Source organism: Pinus tabuliformis, chromosome 8 (genome assembly GCF_031772625.1).
Source record: "Pinus tabuliformis cultivar Carrire ecotype Pingquan chromosome 8, CPIR1, whole genome shotgun sequence".
Classification (NCBI taxonomy): domain Eukaryota; kingdom Viridiplantae; phylum Streptophyta; class Pinopsida; order Pinales; family Pinaceae; genus Pinus; species Pinus tabuliformis.
The window spans coordinates 931,918,075-931,937,426 of record NC_142294.1 but is presented as its reverse complement, the minus strand read 5'-3'; positions in this window follow the sequence as shown (position 1 = coordinate 931,937,426).

Genomic DNA, 19,352 nt, shown 5'->3' with positions numbered 1-19,352 from the left:
TGATCCGAATTGGATCCATGAAAATTATCAAAGTGCTATGACTGTATGAAATCAGGACAAACTTCAAAAAATTGTGAACAAAGAGCTATCATGAAGGACCTCTGAACAGTGGCAGTTTGTAGCTAGCAAGGAATGACGAGGACCTCGGTCAAAGCACGCTGACCGAGGCCCATGGAGACTGCGCAGAACACAAACTAGCAGTTAGGAAGTCTAGATTGGAAAACGGAGGCCATTTTTGATGTGCGATTAGCACATCGTTGGGAAAAACCCCTCGAGAAGGAAAACCACCGAGCGCTCGGTTGCATGGGAAGCCGGGAAACCGTAGGGAAAGCGCTAAAGAGAAAGGCGGGTCCTGCACTCCAAAACTGGCGGCATATTGGAGGCACTTTGGGCGGTAAGCGGATTTGGAAGGAGAATGAGCGATTCCACCATTGCACGATGTGTGTCTAGTGGATGAGAGAGAAAATCACCTCTCATCACGGGCTAATGGTCGAGCAAGTCAACCGCGCAATAAGTGCGAACACCGTAGGATCTAGGGGCTCCAGATATAATGACGGAGATTGTGTCTGATGAGAAACCGGATCTGGAGGGGGAAATTAAGCTGCGGCATATAAAAGTCTGAAGTCTGATTTGACCTTTGAGTTGGCGGATGAATCATTTTACAACGTAACTGAAATACCTGTTTGAGGAAGAGATGGCGTAGTTCGTGAGAGGACAAGTGGCCACTTCCCTGTGAGATGTTACACAGTGGAAATGACGCAGAGGTAGGGAACTCCAAGCAAACAACAGTAGGTAATCTAAAGAGGCGGAAGAGGAAGCGAATAGTCAAGGATGTCTTGGCTTTAAGCCATGAACAGACAGAGAACAAAAATGGGCGAGCACTGTAAGAAAGAAGGAGACAGTGAGACAAAGAGACAGAACAAAGAATAAGCAAGAAGTAGAAAATAGAGAGCCAAGCTAACTTGCAGAGTAAGGTAGCATCGAGCAAACAGAAGGCTTGAGAGATTTGAGCAATCCCTGAGAGGATATCTATCGAGAACTGAGTACCAAATTGGACTCACCCCATTCAAGACCAGTTGAGGTCGAGACTTGGTAAGGAAGAGTCTGTGCACTCTAGTGGCTTGGGGAATCCAAGAACCACCCTACTAAGCATTATCTGTTCATGAAACTCAAATTGAGCTCCTCATTGTAAAAACTCTGCTTTAAAGACACAATAAGAAAAGGCCACTACTGAAAGCTAGACCAGAGACATAGCCCAGGAGGATTGGGTGAACTCCTTACTAATTTGTTGTGTTCTTGTGTTTGCTTACTGTGTTTCTCTTACTATTTTCCATTTTCCAGTGTCTGTGTATTTTGAAATCTGATCGATCCGTTGCCTAAGATAACATAGACACACACCAACATGAGTCTGTAATACCTTCCTTCATTAATTATTTAACTGAGATCACTCACGAGTGACTTTCAGATCACTCTCATATCAAGATTTGTTTGTATTATATGGCCTTTTATATTTTCCTTGGTTAGGAAAGCTTGTAGAATACACAAAAGTTATGGAGGATACTTCAAAGGAATACTTGAATCATGAAATAAGTTATGTTGCAAAGGAGGTCCTTCAAAAATTGATGTCCTACAAGGCTTGATAAAGAACAACTCAAGGTATGTCTTAGATTACAAGTTTTGTTACAACGTTCTCTTCATAGAAAAGGTATGATCATTCTTCTTTTGAAATTTGCTTTATATTAATGACATCTTTTTGTCTAGGGTTTTGAATCACAAAGATTGTTGTTAGGGTGATTAATCATTTGAATCTACCCTCGTTATACTATCATTTGATCATTCTTGTGAAACCCTAACCTTTAGGGTTCACTGTAAAACCCTAGCCTTTTGGTGCTTAGGGTGTGTTAACAATGTTGAAACCATAGTCCTCTTAGGGTTGTTGATGAAATTTATAACCTATGATGCAAACTCTATTCTTTTGATGTTTTGATATTGTTTTAGAAAAAATCATAGTCTTTTGGGGATTTCCTATTATTGTCCAAGTTATAAATTGAAGCCATAGATCTTTAAGGTTTTGAAAAGTTAGGATTTGCTGTTAATGTCTAGGTTATATAGTGAAACCATTGAACTTTAGGGTTTTATGATTTAGGGTTCATGAAAAAAACCCTTATAATAAGATCCCAGGAATGAATCCCTAGGTGTATTTGATAAAAAACCTAGCCTGGTCAAAATTGTTGTATATATAACTTTAATGTATTAATGTTTGTGTCTTGGGTTTACCTAGTAGGTATGAATATTCATATGAAATGCTTGTGCATCCTACATATGTATATTAAAGTATGCTAACTTAATTATTGATACTCATATTTTGGGTTTGCAACAAAACCTTAAGTATAAATTGATATTCTAGGATATGATGATATTGTGTTTGATATGATTTAGCTTTGATGATAAAATCTAGGGTTTCCAACAAACCCTAGTAATGTTTGACATGTAAAAGCATATTATTGAAACCTTGTATGTATACAACTATGATTGGATTTTTATTTGATTGAATTTCTAATATCTAAGGCTTTGTGTCTTGAGGATGGAGTCTAGGGTTTATGACAAAATCCTAGCAAGAACTTGAAGTCTAGAATGTAAAAAGATGTAACCCCTTTTTATTATGAACCTAACTAAGTTTAGGTATTTTATGTCTAAATCCTGGATGTTTTGATGCTTCCACTGTAATGACATGTCTTTGATATAGTTAACTTCATGCTTCTGTGTATGTATTTTGGTTGTCCTTGCTATTAAAGTTTTGCAAGTACATGATCTTCAAGATGTTGAAGATGTTCATAATGATGAGCATGATGAAGGAAGCTACAAGAATGATGATAATAAAATATTACCTTGATGCCATGAGAAAGTGTTATGAAACCAACTCACAAAAAGATAAAAGATATAGATCAATGACTTAAAAATCAACCTCTTCAAGGGGGCAATCTCCTTTACATTACACAAATGAACAATTCTTGGATGATAAAAATGACAAAACCTCCTTTCTATATATAGGAGTCTAAGGGGTCACAATATAATCAAATATCACATAACAATAATAATATAAGGGAATAACAATAACAATAATGGGCTTCTATGGGGCACAATAATAACAATATGGGGACAATAGGGGCACAATAATAACAATAAGGGCTACAATGAAAATAATAATGGGAGAATCACTACTATTATAGGGACCTAACATGCCCCTTTCCTTCAAAAAAGTGTTGTCCTCAACGATTGAGTAGTTCTGGATGCTTCTATATAGAATTCTCATCCTCCCATTTGGAATCTTCAGCGGGTAAGTTCTTCCACTTGATGAGATACTCCGAAATTGATCGATTTTGTAGCTGTTGAGTTCTTGTTTCTGTGACTGCTTCCGGTTCAAATATTATTTTTCCTTACTCCTCAAGTTCTAGAAATATTGTTTGAACTGGGAGCTTGTCATCTATAACCTTCTTTAAGCATGAAACATGGAAAACTGGGTACACTCAGAAAGCTGCAGGAAGCTCTAATTTGTATTCCATAGTACCAATCTTTTGCAACAACTTGTATGGACCATAATACTTTGGTGATAATTTATTATCCTTCTTAGCTTGCTTCAGGGACATTTGTTTATATGGAATACCCAGTCACCTACATTAAAACTTCTTTCATTGCGATGTTGATATGCCTGTTGTTTCATTCTATTTTGTGCCAAAGTGAGGTTATCCTTTAAGAATTGGAGAACTTGTTGTTGATGCTCGATGCGATATTCCACTGCTCGAACCTTAGAATTTTCTCTTAAATATGATGTGATGGATGGTGGATGATATCCATAAAGTGCCATAAATGGGGTCAGTTTTGCTGTAGTATGGAAGGAAGTGTTATACCACCATTTAGCCAGAGGCAACCATTTCACCAATTGTGTCTGTTTATCAGAGACAAGGAAAAAAAGATATCCTTCCAAACATTTGTTTACTATCTCAGTTTTCCCATCAGATTGAGGATGATAAGATGAGCTATGAGCTAACTGAGTACCAAGACAAGAAAATAATTATGTCCAAAAATTTCCAGTGAAAATGTGATCTCTATCGCTTACAATTATCTTTGGGTTTCCATGTATCTTTTGAATTGTTTCCATAAATGCAATAGAAATTGTACTGGCTTTAAATGGATGAGATAATGCACAAAAGTCGGCATACTTTGTAAGTTTGTCAACTACCACCATGATGACACTCTTTCCTTCGGACTTGGGTAAACCTGTGATAAAATCCATTGAAACCTCCTCCCAACGTTGGCTTGGAATGGATAAAGGTTGTAATAGATCTGGGGTCTTAATTGTTTCAACTTTATTTTGTTGGAAAACCAAACATTCCGCCACAAACTTTTGAATATCCGATTTAAGGCCATCCCAAAATAATTCCTTCCTAACCCTGTGGTAAGTTTTTAAAAATCCTGAGTGCCCTCCTAAGGGATAAGTGTGAAATTCCATAAGAATATTTTGTTTGATTTGGGAATTCTTACCTAGGTATAAGTGATCTTTGTACCATAACGAATCATTTTTATAACTAAATGTATTAGATGTACTAGGATCTTGTTGTAAATTCTGGATAAGTGCCCACACTTCTTCGTCATTCTTCCATTCATCCCTTGGTTAGTTTATCCAATATGGTTGGATAATAGAAATGGCATACAAAAACACTTCCACATCCTCATCTTTTCTTGAGAGTGCATCTGCCACAACATTTTGATTTCCATTTTTCCTGCCAACCTAAATGCCTTCTCTAACGAGTCAGATTCCTAAAGGTGAACCTCATGTTAGATGTTATCCTTTAAATTCCCTATGAACACATCAATACTATGCTCCTATGGAATATATTTTACCCTTATATTCAATTTTTGGAAGTCTTCAATGTGCTCCATCATTGAACCCTTTTGTTTGAGATTTATCAATTGGCTAAAAAAAGTGTTACTTTTTGTATCCTCATAATGTGCTATCATTTCTTCCATAAAAATTGCCCAAGTGATAATTTTTTATGAGAGAAAAGCCATCGATACCATACAAACTGATTTGGTTCCAAATATAAAGTTTCAATACATACCTTTTGTGTGTTTTGCACATTATGGAGTTCAAAATTGCTCCATCTGTAGTATCCATGTTACGGGATCCTTGCCATAAAACTTACTCATATCGATCTTTGGAACATGGTGGGTCTTTAATCCATCGTTAGAGTCTATGAAATCATGATTAACATTTATTTTGTTCTCATCATGAGTTTTCTCTATTACCTTTTCACCATTAGGAAGCCTTTCTTGTAGCAACTTTGTCAAACCTTCCTTCAAACCTTCCATGTCCTTCTTCAAATATTCAATGTTGTCTTTCATACCATCCATCTTAGCTTCCAAACCTTTCTTTAAACCATCCATCTTATCTTCCATGCCCTTCTTTAAACCATCCATCATAGCTTCTGTTACTTTTTGTGAGAGTGAAATTTGTTGCACTTGGTCTCATAATTTTGATATATCATGTTGTATTTCTTCTTTTTCTTCATGAGTCATGCTAGAGCTTTCAAGTTTCTTACTAGGTGTTTCCGTTTTATTTCTTTAGGGCATCAATTAATGATAATTATTCTTCACTATTCCCTTTGAATTCCTTCAAACTATTTTTTCAAAGCAAACTTATGCAAAAAAAAAAAAAAAAAAAACCACACCTTTAGTCACTTTGTAGGAGCTCGATATTGAATCTGATGTATCTCTGAAATTTTGGATCTTCAAGGTCTGAAATTACTAACAGTGGTATCCATCTGATCCCTCTTTCAAATGCCACAAGTTTGATTGAAATTGGATTCTCCAAGAAAGCGTTATGCTCAATCTCCCAAGATGATCTAATTATACACTTTTTTAGTAGAGTGAACTTGTACAAAGTTCCACATGTCACTGTTTCAACCTTCAGACTTGAAAATGATACAAAGAAAACTACAACCTATCCTATTTGTATAACTTCTTATGAAATTTCAATCTGATTCTCAGAGAGAAAGTTCTGATGATTTTCCCAAGGTCCCCTGTTTGCGATGTAATTTAGTAGCTTGCAAAAACCCTAACTTCCTTGGATCATATCTCCAAAAATATAGCGATACAAGATCTGAAATTTTGACCCAAGGATCATCGAGATTTCAACTCAAGTGGGTCTGAAACGTTGCAAAAAAAAGTTGTAGCGAAAATTCCATGATGACCTATGTTGGAGAAATGAAACCCTAGAATCCAAAGCTTTGATACCAAATACTATGAAACCAACTCACAAAAAGATAGAAAAGATAGATCAACGACTTAAAAATCAGCCTCTTCGAGGGGGAAAACTCCTTTACATTACACAAATGAAAAATTCTTGGATGATAAAAGTGACAAAAGCTCCATTCTATATATAGGAGTCTAAGGGGTCACAATATAATCAAAGCCAACATAATATTAATAATATAAGGGCACAACAATAACAATAATGGGCTTCTATGGGGCACAATAATAACAATAAGGGCTACAATGACAATAATAATGGGGGAATCACTAGTATTATAGGGACCTAACATGCCCCTGTCCTTCAAAAAGTGTTGTCCTCAACGCTTGAGTAGTTATGTATGCTTCTGTATAGAATTATCATCCTCCCATGTGGAATCTTTAGTGGGTAAGTTCTTCCACTTGATGAGATACTCCGAAATTGATCGATTTCGTAGCTGTCGAGTTCTTGTTTCTATGACTGCTTCAGGCTCCAATATGATTTTTCATTCCTTGTCAAGTTCTAGCAATATTGTTTGAACGAAGCTTATCACCTATAACCTTCTTAAAGCATGAAACATGGAAAATTAGGTGCACTCAGGAAGTTGCAGGAAGCTCTAATTTGTATGCCATAGTACCAATCTTTTGCAACACCTTGTATGGACCATAATACTTTGGGGATAATTTATTATCCTTCTTAGCTTGCTTGAGGGACTTTTTTTTATATGGTTGTAGCTGTAGGAATACCTAGTCACCTACATCAAAACTTCTTTCACTGCGATGTTGATCTGCCTGTTGTTTCATTCTATTTTGCTCCAAAGTGAGGTTATCCTTTAAGAGTTGGAGAACTTTTGTTGATGCTTGATGTGATCTTCCACTCCTTGAACCTTAGAATTTTATCTTAAATATGATGTGATGGATGGTGGATGATATCCATAAAGTTCCATAAATGGGGTCATTTTTGCTATAGTATGGAAGGAAGTGTTATACCACCATTCAGCCAGAGGCAACCATTTCAGCCATTGTGTCTGTTTATCAGAGACAAAGCAACGAAGATATCCTTCCAAAAATTTGTTTACTATCTTAGTTTTCCCATCAGATTGAGGATGATAAGATGAGCTATGAGCTAACTGAGTACCAAGACAAGAAAATAATTCTGTCCAAAAAATTCCAGTGAAAATGTGATCTCTGTCGCTTACAATTATCTTTGGGTTTCCATGTATCTTTTGAATTGTTTCCATAAATGTAGTAGAAACTGTGTTGGCTTTAAATGGATGAGATAATGCACAAAAGTGGGCATAATTGGTAAGTATGTCAACTACCACCATGATGACACTCTTTCCTTCGTACTTGGGTAAACCTGTGATAAAATCCATTGAAACTACCTCCCAATGTTGGCTTGGAATGAATAAAGGTTGTAATAGACCTGGGGTCTTAATTGTTTCAACTTTATTTTGTTGGCAAACCAAACATTTCGCCACAAACGTTTGAATATCTGATTTAAGTTCATCTAAAAAAAATTCCTTCTTAAACATGTGGTAAGTTTTTAAAAATCCCGAGTTCCCTCCTAAGGGAGAAGTGTGAAATTCCATAAGAATCTTTTGTTTGAGTTAGGAATTATTACCTAGGTATAAGTGATCTTTGTACCACAATGAATCATTTTTCTAGCTAAATGTATCAGATGTACTGGGATCTTGTTGTAACTTTTGAATGAGTGCCCACACTTCTTCATCATTCTTCCATTCATCCCTTGGTTCGTTTATCCAATATGGTTGGATAATAGAAATTGCGCACTACAATGCTTCCACATCCTCATCCTTTCTTGAGAATGCATCTTCCAAAACATTTTTCTTTCTATTTTTCTTTCCAACCTGAATGCATTCTCCAATGAATAAGATTCCTAAAGGCAAACCTCATGTTGGATGTTATCCTTTAAAGTACCTATGAACACATCAATCCTATGCTCCTCTGGAATATCTTTTACCCTTATATTTAATTTTTGGAAGTCCCCAATGTGCTCCATCATTGAACCCTTTTGTTTGAGATTTATCAATTGGCTAAAAAAAGTGTTTCTTTTTGTATCCTCATAATGTGCTATCATTTCTTCCGTAAAAAATTCCCAAGTGATAATTCGTTTACTAGAGAAAAGACATCGATACCATACAAACTGATTTGGTTCTAAATATAAAGTTGCAATACATACCTTTTGTGTGTTTTGCACATAATGGAGATCAAAATATTGCTCCATCTATAGTATCCATGTTACAGGATCCTTGCTGTCAAACTTCCTCATATTGATCTTTGGAACATGGTGGGTCTTCAATCCATCTTTAGAGTCTATGAAATCATGATTAACATTTATTTTGTTCTCATCATGAGTTTTCTCTATTACCTTTTCGCCATTAGGAAGCCTTTCTTGTAGAAACTTTGGCAAACCTTCCTTCAAACCTTCCACTTCCTTCTTCAGATCTTCAATGTTGTTTTTCATACCATCCATCTGATTTTCCACACCTTTCTTTAGACCATCCATCGTATCTTCCACGCCCTTCTTTAAACCATCCATCTTAACTTCTGTTACTTTTTGTGAGAGTGAAATTTGTTGCATTTGGTCTCATAAGTTTGATATATCATGTTGCATTTCTTCTTCTTCTTAATGAGTCATGCTAGAGCTTTCAGGTTGCTTACTAGGTGTTTCCATTTTCTTTCTTCAGGGCATCAATCAATGATAATTATTCTTCGTTATGCCCTTTGTATTCCTTAAAACTAATTTTTCAAAGCAAACTTATATAAAATTTAAAAAAAACTACACACCTCTTTTCACTTTGTAGGAGCTCGATATTGAATTTGATGTATCTCTGAAATTTTGGATCTCCAAGGTCTGAAATTTCTAACTATGGTATCCTTATGAGTCCTCTTTCCAATGCCACAAGTCTATCGAAATTGGATTTTCCAAGAAAGCGTTATGCTCAATCTCCCAAGATGATATGACTATACACTTTTTTAGTAGAGTGAACTTGTACGAAGTGCCACGTGTCACTGTTTCAACCTTTGGACCTGAAAATGATGCAAAGAAAACTACAGTCCATGATATTTCTGTAACTTCTTACGAAATTTCAATATGATTCTTAGAGAGAATGTTATGATGATTTTCCCAAGATCACCTATGTGCGATGTAATTCGGAAGCCTAAAAAGACCTAACTTTCTTGGATCATATCTATGAAAATATAGCGATACAAGATATGAAATTCTGACTTGAGGATCATCGAGATTTTGGCTCAAGTGGGTCTGAAATGTCGTAGAAAAAGGTTGTAGTGAAAATTCCATGATGACCTGTGTTGGAGCAATGAAACCCTAGAATCCAAAGCTCTGATACCAATTGTTATGAAACGAGCTCACAAAAAGATAGAAAAGATAGATCAACGACTTAAAAATCAGCCTCTTCGAGGGGGAAAACTCCTTTACATTACACAAATGAACAATTTTTGGATGATAAAAGTGAAAAAACCTCCATTCTATATATAGGAGTCTAAGGGGTCACAATATAATCAAAGCTGACATAATAATAACAATAATATAAGGGCACAACAATGACAATAGTGGGATTCTATGGGGCACAATAATAACAATATAGGGACAATAGGGGAACAATAATAAAAATAAGGGCTACAGTGACAATACTAATGGGGGAATCACTAGTATTATAGGGGCCTAACAGAAATAAAGGAAGTCTTTAAAGGTTGAAGTTTCTCTGATGTTATAAAAGAAGGTAGTTGTTGATCTCCCTAATTTGACAGGGAGATTGTATAGAAGAAAAGGTATATCTCCCTAGTTGAGAGGGAGATCATATTATGAAAGTAATAGTGAATACCTTGAAGAAAGAATGAAACCGAAGAAGGAATGAAAGTATTGCAATTGGATTTTCAAACAAAAGATTTGAGAAGTACTGAGGTTATATTTGGTGCTATTGAAGAAGTGAAAGAAAAGGAAAGCTTTCGACAAGTTGTATCTGGATAACTTGATGTTGCTATGAGCAGCATTAGAATGATTGAGGACCCCAAAGGTTTGTATTTACTTGTATATATATTTAAAGGTTATTACTGATTGGGGTTGTGATTGTGTAGGATATCTTCATAAAAAGATTGAATGTTTGAAACATGCTTGAAGTGGTGGACATAAATATGATTTAGATGACAAGGAGAGATGAATCATCTTGTGGCAACAATATGCTTGGTAGGACATCTGGTGGAACGATGTGTTGATGTATAGATATAGAAATAGGGAGGGTGACATTGGTCATGGATCTCTGACCTTGGATACACACCTAGATCCCCAAGTTGGTGTTAGAGCTTAACAACATGATGATACTTAAAGTGGCTAGAGGTTGAGTACACCTTAGTCCCACCTGATTAGACTACCTAGGTCAAGTACCTAATCTGTAATAATGCGTGTGATGTGAATCTTCATAAGGTATCTCAATTTGAGATCTTCCATGTACCTTTGTAGATATGTAATTATGAATACCTCCCTAGTTAAGAGGGAGTGTTGAAAAATGTAACTAGCATCGGTATTCATAATTGTATTTTAGTCATGATGTAATGTATTTGTCAAAAGAAAGAAAAATAAATTTAATTATAAAATAAATTGACTTATTAAAGCATGTGTTTCATGCTTGGGTCAATGGTTCTTAGGTCAAAGACTCCATTGTAGGATTCTAGGGTTTATATAAAGTGTCCTTGTCCATGTCATAATGTAAAAGAGCCTTCTTGGCCTTCATCTATAAAGAAAGAAATTTATTTGAATGTAAAATAGGCATTTTAGGCCTCCTCTAACAAGTCGGCCTCAAGAAGGAAAAGTCGGCCTCATCAAGGGAATTCAACCTCACACAAACACTATATAGAGGCAACGCATCAACTCATTTGGGTCACATCAACAACAAGTTTGATTTGCAGTTGATGGAGATAGAAAAGGGTGTGAAATTCAAGGAAGAGGAAGAAAACCTAGTGGAGGAGAAGTCTTTGTTAATCATAAGAAGTCAAATTTTATTTCTCCTTGTATCACACATGTGAATTTGTTGGGTTGTTGGAAGAGCCGAAATCACAGTACTGTAGTTGGGCCAAAATTCTGAATTTGTTGGTGGTCGAAATCCTGGATTGTTGCTGGACAAGAAAATACTACTAAAGTTTGCTGAATCATATTGGAAGGCTGACTTGGTGGAGGAGGAAGTTCTTTTGGTCAGGTCTAAGGTCTTGGTCTATCTCAATTTTATTGGTGGAAGAGTTTGACTAGGTTTTCCCCTAGATAAGGGTTTTAGCCCGCGCTGAGTACCTACATTTAGTGTCGTTTATCTTCATGTTTTGATTTGATGATTGCTTGATGAAACTAAGAAAAAATAAGAACATAAAGAGAAGATAATAAAAATACAATAATATCACAAGTAATTATCAACATAAGAAAATATTTTTGCCTTTTCCGATTGCTAACACCCTGCCTCTCCCCCCCACATCATTCTCAATTCCCCAATATCTAATATATCTACTAGAAAATAGTTGAAATCAACACGTTATGATTCATGCATAGACACTAGTAAAACATAAAATTCATAAAGAAAAGTATGTGGTTTTGTAAATAAAGAAACATATATCAATCATTCATTGACTTATAACATTCATTCCATTCATTCATTAATCATAGACATAAAAAACTTATCTAAATACATTTTACCATCAAAAATATGATTTCATAATATGGAACGTGATGTTTCTATTGATATAACTAGCACAATCATTTCTTTTTCTTTTTATTCACTTTTGAAAATAATTCAGAAATGACTTCATCAGTTGCTTCTTCCCATTCGCTTCTTATGGCCTCTATAGCTCTCATTGACGACTTGGTCATGTACTCATGGCGTTGTTGAGGTTGCTGCAAGAAGGGTGAATCATCAATTGCAACAAGAAATAAATGTTAAATTGATATTTTTTGTTATTATTATTACAAATAGTTCATTAATAAAAATAACATTAAAGCGTTCTTTACCTGCTTCAGTAGCGGGGCAAGCATAGTAGTTTTAGATGTGGTCATATGTTCCTCTTCTTGTTTAGCGTCATCCTATACATGCTCTAAAGTTGAAACACGAAATGTTTTAATTAATACACTATTTGAAATTAAATATTTTTAATTGAATACATATGACATTTTTTATAGCACATGAAATACATCTATTACCAATCTGCACACCACCTTTATTGGATGCCACTCCATTGACACTAGGTTGTGTCTCTTCATTGTTTGCTTCCTTAAAAGGATTAAACACATTACTTTATGCCCAAAAATAATAATCAATAGATTGCACAAGTAATAAATTATAAGTATTCTTCGTTGATTTTATATACTTGTGTGTCGATGTGAGTGTTGAAAGATTGTGTTTTCCCCAAGCTTCTTTTGTGCTCAACTAAAACTTGATAACCATGCTTGTAAGAAAGCTTAAGGTATTCCTTGGTTAGAGATTCGTTGAACTCCAACCCTTGTAATTTCTCATAAAATCATGTATTTTGGTTCTTCTATACAATTAAATTAAAATTGTTAGAAATTTATTATTTGGATGCAATTAATTTTTTTATACTTACAATTCATGTGGCTAGTTTGAAGTAACCACCTGGGCAAGTTTGGGTTTCCTATGTTTTCTGATTTTCGTTTTTGTGTGTTTGGATGTATGTGGGAGCCTATATTAAAAAGTTTCAAGTATGTAATTAGATGTTGCAATGATTATAAAGCATCATAATTCCATTATTAGAAGTGTCACATACCTTCTTGAGCCGAGTGGTGTCTTTCCTTGTTTTCGGTCTTGCTTCTCCCTTGCATCATCCAGGACGACCTTCCACTCCCTCTCTGGAATCATTGGAGGAAACTTATACTTAGGGTTCTTTTCAATACTAACCCTATATTGGTCCTTCAAATATTTTAAATATTTTCATATTTTTGAGGTGACTACAGACTTGCTAAAGGAACTTACACCGAACACGCCAACCAACTTGCTAATGATCTCATCGTTTAACATGGAACTTTGGGCATTCCACCCTATGTGTATGGTGGGCCCAAATATATCTAGAGTTAGGCCATTCAAGTGTTTATAAAATGTATCATTTCCTACAAGACAATATTATCATTAGTTTAAAATAATCACACATTATACATAAATTTTAGTTATATTGTACATTATAATTAAAACACTTCTTAAATCCTGGAAATATTTTCTATTTTCATATTCATGTGCTCATCGTTTAACAAAAAAGTAACTAGTAGTGATCATGTGCTCATGACATGGGTAGATCTAGGAAAAGATGCTTCAAAATGTGCAATGTCACTGTCAACATCCCATGCACATTCTGGTTTGTACTACTAAGGGGGTGTAGTATTGACATCTACCTTGGGGGGTGTATCGGTCTGAGTGACTGAGGTGTGATTCACAGACCAATATTGAAAATGGGTACTAGTATGATGCCTCGCCGGTTTAGGAAGGATGCTGGTACCAACACTGAACTCTGTAAGCTTATGCTGAGGATCAAAATCCTCCAAAAATATGTTGGAAACAATAGAGTTTTTTATAAAGAAATTGTAAGAGTATAAAAACTAAAACCATAAATTTGGATAATTAAAGATCTTCATGCTTATGCCATATTGACAAATCTTCTGCATCAAGGATTTAGTTCTTTCCTTTGTCAATTGTATCTTTAGTTGAATATCAACCAAAGAAGCGAGCTGTTTGTTTGATCTTCTTAGAAGATTCTTTATTGTTTGCATTGGGTCTATGGAGGAATAAATTTCTTTATCCATAATCTCTTCCTCAAGATGATCTGTGGACTACTCTAATGTTGATTCCTTCCCCTTCTCACCCTAGGACAATAGTGTTTCCAACAATGTAATGTCATATTATTGGTCATAAGATATTTTTTACATGAATACATTATAACAAGTTCATAAGAATATTTTCTATATGAATGCGTTATAGCAAGTTACAAATACAAATAGAGACATAATAATGAAGACATGTTGGACCACCTATAAACATAAAATATAATGAGAGGTTACTTACTTCCTCCATAATAACAATGTCTATATATATTCGACTCAAATCGTAATTGATCAACAAATCTTATCGTGCAATTATTGATTTTATTGCACATATGAATACACAGTTTCCTTCACGTCCCCAATATATCCAATTGGGTTGCCTATTTTTTTGTCTTGGGTTGTGCACTGTTTATAATCCCTGTAATATTCCACAATTCTTTTAGCCTTCTGTCAATATTTATAAACATTCCTTTATTTTTTTCATTATCTCTTAGATGTACATAATCTTCATCCGATGCGTATCTCCGCATACCTCACGTATATCATACCAGTTGCATCCAATCTCTCTAATTATAACAAGGCATACGCCATCAATTCAGTTAGTCTGTCATAACAAACCTTTATGCTGTGCATGGAAAATATCCCCAATTCATGCAGTGATGATGGATCAATGCAATATATCCTCTCATTGAGACAAAAATTAGTGTTTACATGAGGAAGGTCCTTGGGTACCCATCATTTCACTAGATGTTTGTACCTCAAGGGCACCTCGATCTCATCTATGCTCTCAACATCATAAGAACATGGACCCCTTCAATAAGAAAAATTCCATGGTTTACGAAATTTTCTTTTGTTTTTCTCACCTCTAGTCGATGATCTCTGTTTATTCCATGGTATACTATAGGTACTAGAAATATTTGATAGGTAACTGTTTGGTTGTACCTATAGTCTATCGAATGATAGAAGCAGTTAGAAGATTGATGGCTTGTAACAATTGATTAAGAAGAGTTGAATAATTGAATAAAAATCAAGTAATTCTTAAAGATAATAACTGGTTATGGAAATGGGATTTTTCTATAGAAAGAGTTAGGCATAATTGATCCTATGGTTAGGTGGAAAAAAAATCATCATTTTTTAGTTGTAGGCATATGATTTTTATACAAGTCTCTCCACCTATTTTAAAATATGATAGAAAACTCTATATTTTGAGATTTGTATTCCTATATGGGAGGAGAAAGATCCCTCCCTCGATGCCTTGTTAGGATAGAAAGACTTCCTGTGATTCTATAGGGTTTTTAGCTGACTTATCAATGAAGTTGTTCTCTCAATAAACATTCTTGAAAGTGGCTTTGGAGAAAGATGCCTTGGGATACTATATTTCATGGATAGGATGATTCCTAAGAAGAACATATGGTTTCAAAATCCTTCATTAATCCATTTGAACATGACCATTACTGAATTCTTGAGGTTGGTTCCCTATTCCTCACCTTGGTGGTTATCCCTTGATTCTAGTAAGTGTGACCTGTGTCAAGGTTATCTTTCTCTTAGGATGATATTGAGTGGGAATACTTGGAGTGATGAAAGCATGCCCATGTCCAAACATACTTACCACTTTCTGCTCATTACAAAGCTCCTCACATCCCAAGATTCGATATTGGTGTCACCCTGAATTAGTTAGCCCTTGAAATCTTCATTGACCCTTGATCCATTTGGGCAAGGATCCCCTAAAGAGGTTGATGCAAGAAATAAAGAAATGTCAAAATCCATTGCTACCCCAAAGTAAAAAGAAAATCATCAAAAGACAAAAGAGGGTTGGGACAATATGTATATGAAGCCTCATACCTTATCATAGAGGGCTAATTTTTCCCAAGCAAATTAGCCCCAAATTTGACCTTCCCTAGTAAATACTTTCCCTTGAAAAGGGTTGATATTTATTGGCTAGTTTTAGAGATTTGGCTAGCCCTAGGTCTGAAAGCCTAGTTTCAGCTCTAGGTCTTTTAGAAATTATCTTTCCATTTTAGGGTTTGAAGAGATTTGATTAGGGTTCTTTGTGAGTTCATTCAAGAATAATCATTCATCACTTCTCTTCATCCTCTTTGAATTAATGGTCCCATTTGCATTGGGATTTGTTTGAGTCAATTTTCATAGTCTCCTTGCTTAGGGATCATTAGGTATTTATCAAGCATCCTTAATTTTCTTAACCTTGAGGAATTGTTTCCTAGACTCAAGTTGCCATTGGTCTTATCTAACTACTTACATTACTACTCAAAGCCCGTATAAATGCATCAAAATTAAGAGATAATCCAGTAAAGAAGCAAGAAATAATGACATCAGATAAGTAGAATCAACATTTTCCCCATAAGCATGTCAACATATATGATGTCTGATGATGAATGAAATAAAAACATGTTTTCATCGATGCCTAGGATACAAAAATGCCTATAAGGTGCACAGGTTGTAAGTTAATTTGTTAACAATGTAAGTAGAAAACCCTTAAATATTTTTTGCAGGAACTTAGGTGTGCAACTTACTTGGGACAACTATGTATCAATCTTGAAAATGAAGCCAAAATTTCACAAGGAAAATTCAGGTGAATTTTTTTGGTAATACTAAGAAGCTTCAAAACAAAAACATGAACATTGAAAAACACTAAATTGTAAAATGCATTGATCTAGAAGAAAAGTTTTTATCATCACAAATGCCTCCTGGATGTATTGGTCTATGTGGTTGATAAACAATCATTATTTTCCATAATGTGCACACAAACATATGTATATATTTATCTTTAAATTTGAGCATATATAAAATTATAGTGTATACCAAATGTATAATAAAAATTAGTAAAAAATGATAGATAAATTGGCTATTTTTATCACAAATAAAAGCATACCCCAATAAAGTCCATGAACAAATTACTTTTTGTCTTTGTAAAATTTCTATAGATGACATACATAGAAAAAATATCAATGGAATTATGCACAACAAAATATTGAGCATTGATGGGGAGTGTTAAAAACATTGCTTCTATATTGATTAAACCCTCCTAGAGGGTTTGATATTATGATAACCTCATCTCAAAGTGTAATGCAAATCAAAATGACTAGAAAAATCAACATTACAGAGAAAAAAGAGATACAACCCCTAATACTAGGAATTGAAGCTAGGTTTTCTTTCTTACCGCAATAGTGCTTTGATTAGTATAGTGAAAACCCCAAGGCTCATGTAATGGGATAAGTGCAAGACCTTTTAAAGAGGATTTCAGTGATGGAACTATGACAAGGGGTTCACAATGGCTATTTGTGAGATTTCCTTGATGGTATTTGGAACATAAAGACACCCCCCAATACCAAGAACTGAAGCTAGTTTTTCCTTCCTGCCATAATAATGCCTTGATCTATTTAGCCAAAAAACCAAGATTCATGTAATGGGATGAGTGTAGGGCCTTATAAAGAGGATTTTAGTTATGTAACTAATATGAGGGGCTTGAAATGGATATTTTTGGGATATAATTAATGCTACTTGGAGTAAAGACAATGTTGAAATTATAACTAGTGCCAATATTCATAATGTAAAATTATCATTGACGTGTTTATTATATTCATTATTATATTTATTTTTGGCCAAAGCATGTTGTTAATGCTTATATAGTCAAAAAGAGAAAATAATTTATTATGAGTCAAAGTAAAATGTACTTGAGTCATGTCCCATTTGGACATTCGTAAGAAAAATAAAATGGAATTTTTATTTAAGTTAAAGTTAGCCCTCCTTACGAACAAGTCGGTTTGGGCCTCTAAGAGCCACCTAATCAACCTCCTGGATATGTATATATATATATATATATATATATATATATATATATATATATATAAGACAACTCAACTTATTGGAATATCACTCAAGCACAATACAAGTAGCATTTTCTGAACTAACAAAAGTGAAAAGGAGCCGAATTAAAGGGGAAATAATATCGCTCATGTGGAGGATAATTTATATAAACTAGGATGAGTTTCTGAGGCAACTATAGTTATATTTTTATCCCCTCTAGTGTAGACCCAAAATTTAAGGACAATGACTAGAAGAGGACTGAAATTTCAGGAAGAAGATCAGATTTGAACCAATTTTGACTTGTGTTGACTTTGATTCTTGGAGGTGACTTGGAGGAGGGATGGAATTGATGTTTTGGTGGTATTTTTGGTCTCAGGTATTGGATATATCATTTTGATATTATTCTATAAGTGAAGGATTGTTGGGTTTTCGCCCTTGTGGGGTTTTGCCCCAAATTGGAGCCTAATTTTTGGTGTCTCTTGTCTCTTTATGATATTTAAGTTTTGAAAATTTACATAATTGTTTGATGAAAAACACTTAATAAGTAATAGAAGACATTAATCATTCACATATAATTATGAAGATAGTGGAATCAAACCTAATCCTACTTCACTTGGTTTCTCAACATTGTGTCAAAGCTAAGGAGGATGAAAGAATCAAGAACATCTACTTCATATTGTGACAAAAATTTTATGGCTTGATCTAGGTCTAAGAGAGAAATCAAATCCTCTGGTGACTTGAATGAATTTATGCTTACTGATCGAAGTATGTGATTACTAAAGTGCTATATTGAGGCCTAATAGGCTACACTGAGCTTTTCATTTGTGATTTGAAAGGCCAACACTAGTTTGAGTTTGTTGACACCTTCTGGGGTTATTTAGGTCGAAGACCTTGTGGGGCATGCCTAAGTTTTTTTTAGGTCACCCTTCAAGAAATTTATCTTTAATTAGATTTGGAATTTTGATTTAAAATTTTTATGATCGAAGATCTACTTGTTGAAGTTTTCTTATTACCTAAGATCTATATCTAGGACAATATCTAGAAAGGTATTCTGCGCATAACACTTTGTAATCCAAGCTTTTGAAATATATTCCCAAGACTAGTCTTCTGTGGTATGCGAAATCTTTAGAGCACAATGACATGCGAAAAACACTATGGTATGCAAAGTTTCTATGCAACTGTGATATGCAAATTCATTGTGAGAATATGACACTATACTTCTGCAATATGTAAGTTTGACATCCTTTGGACAATCCTAAGCCAAGAACTCATGTGAAAAATTGTTGTGAAGAAGAATATTCATGAAATAAATCAAAAGTCCAAACCATCTTGTAGCAATTCTTAAGGAAATAAAATAAATACCTATGGTGATGAGGCTCAATTAGAATAT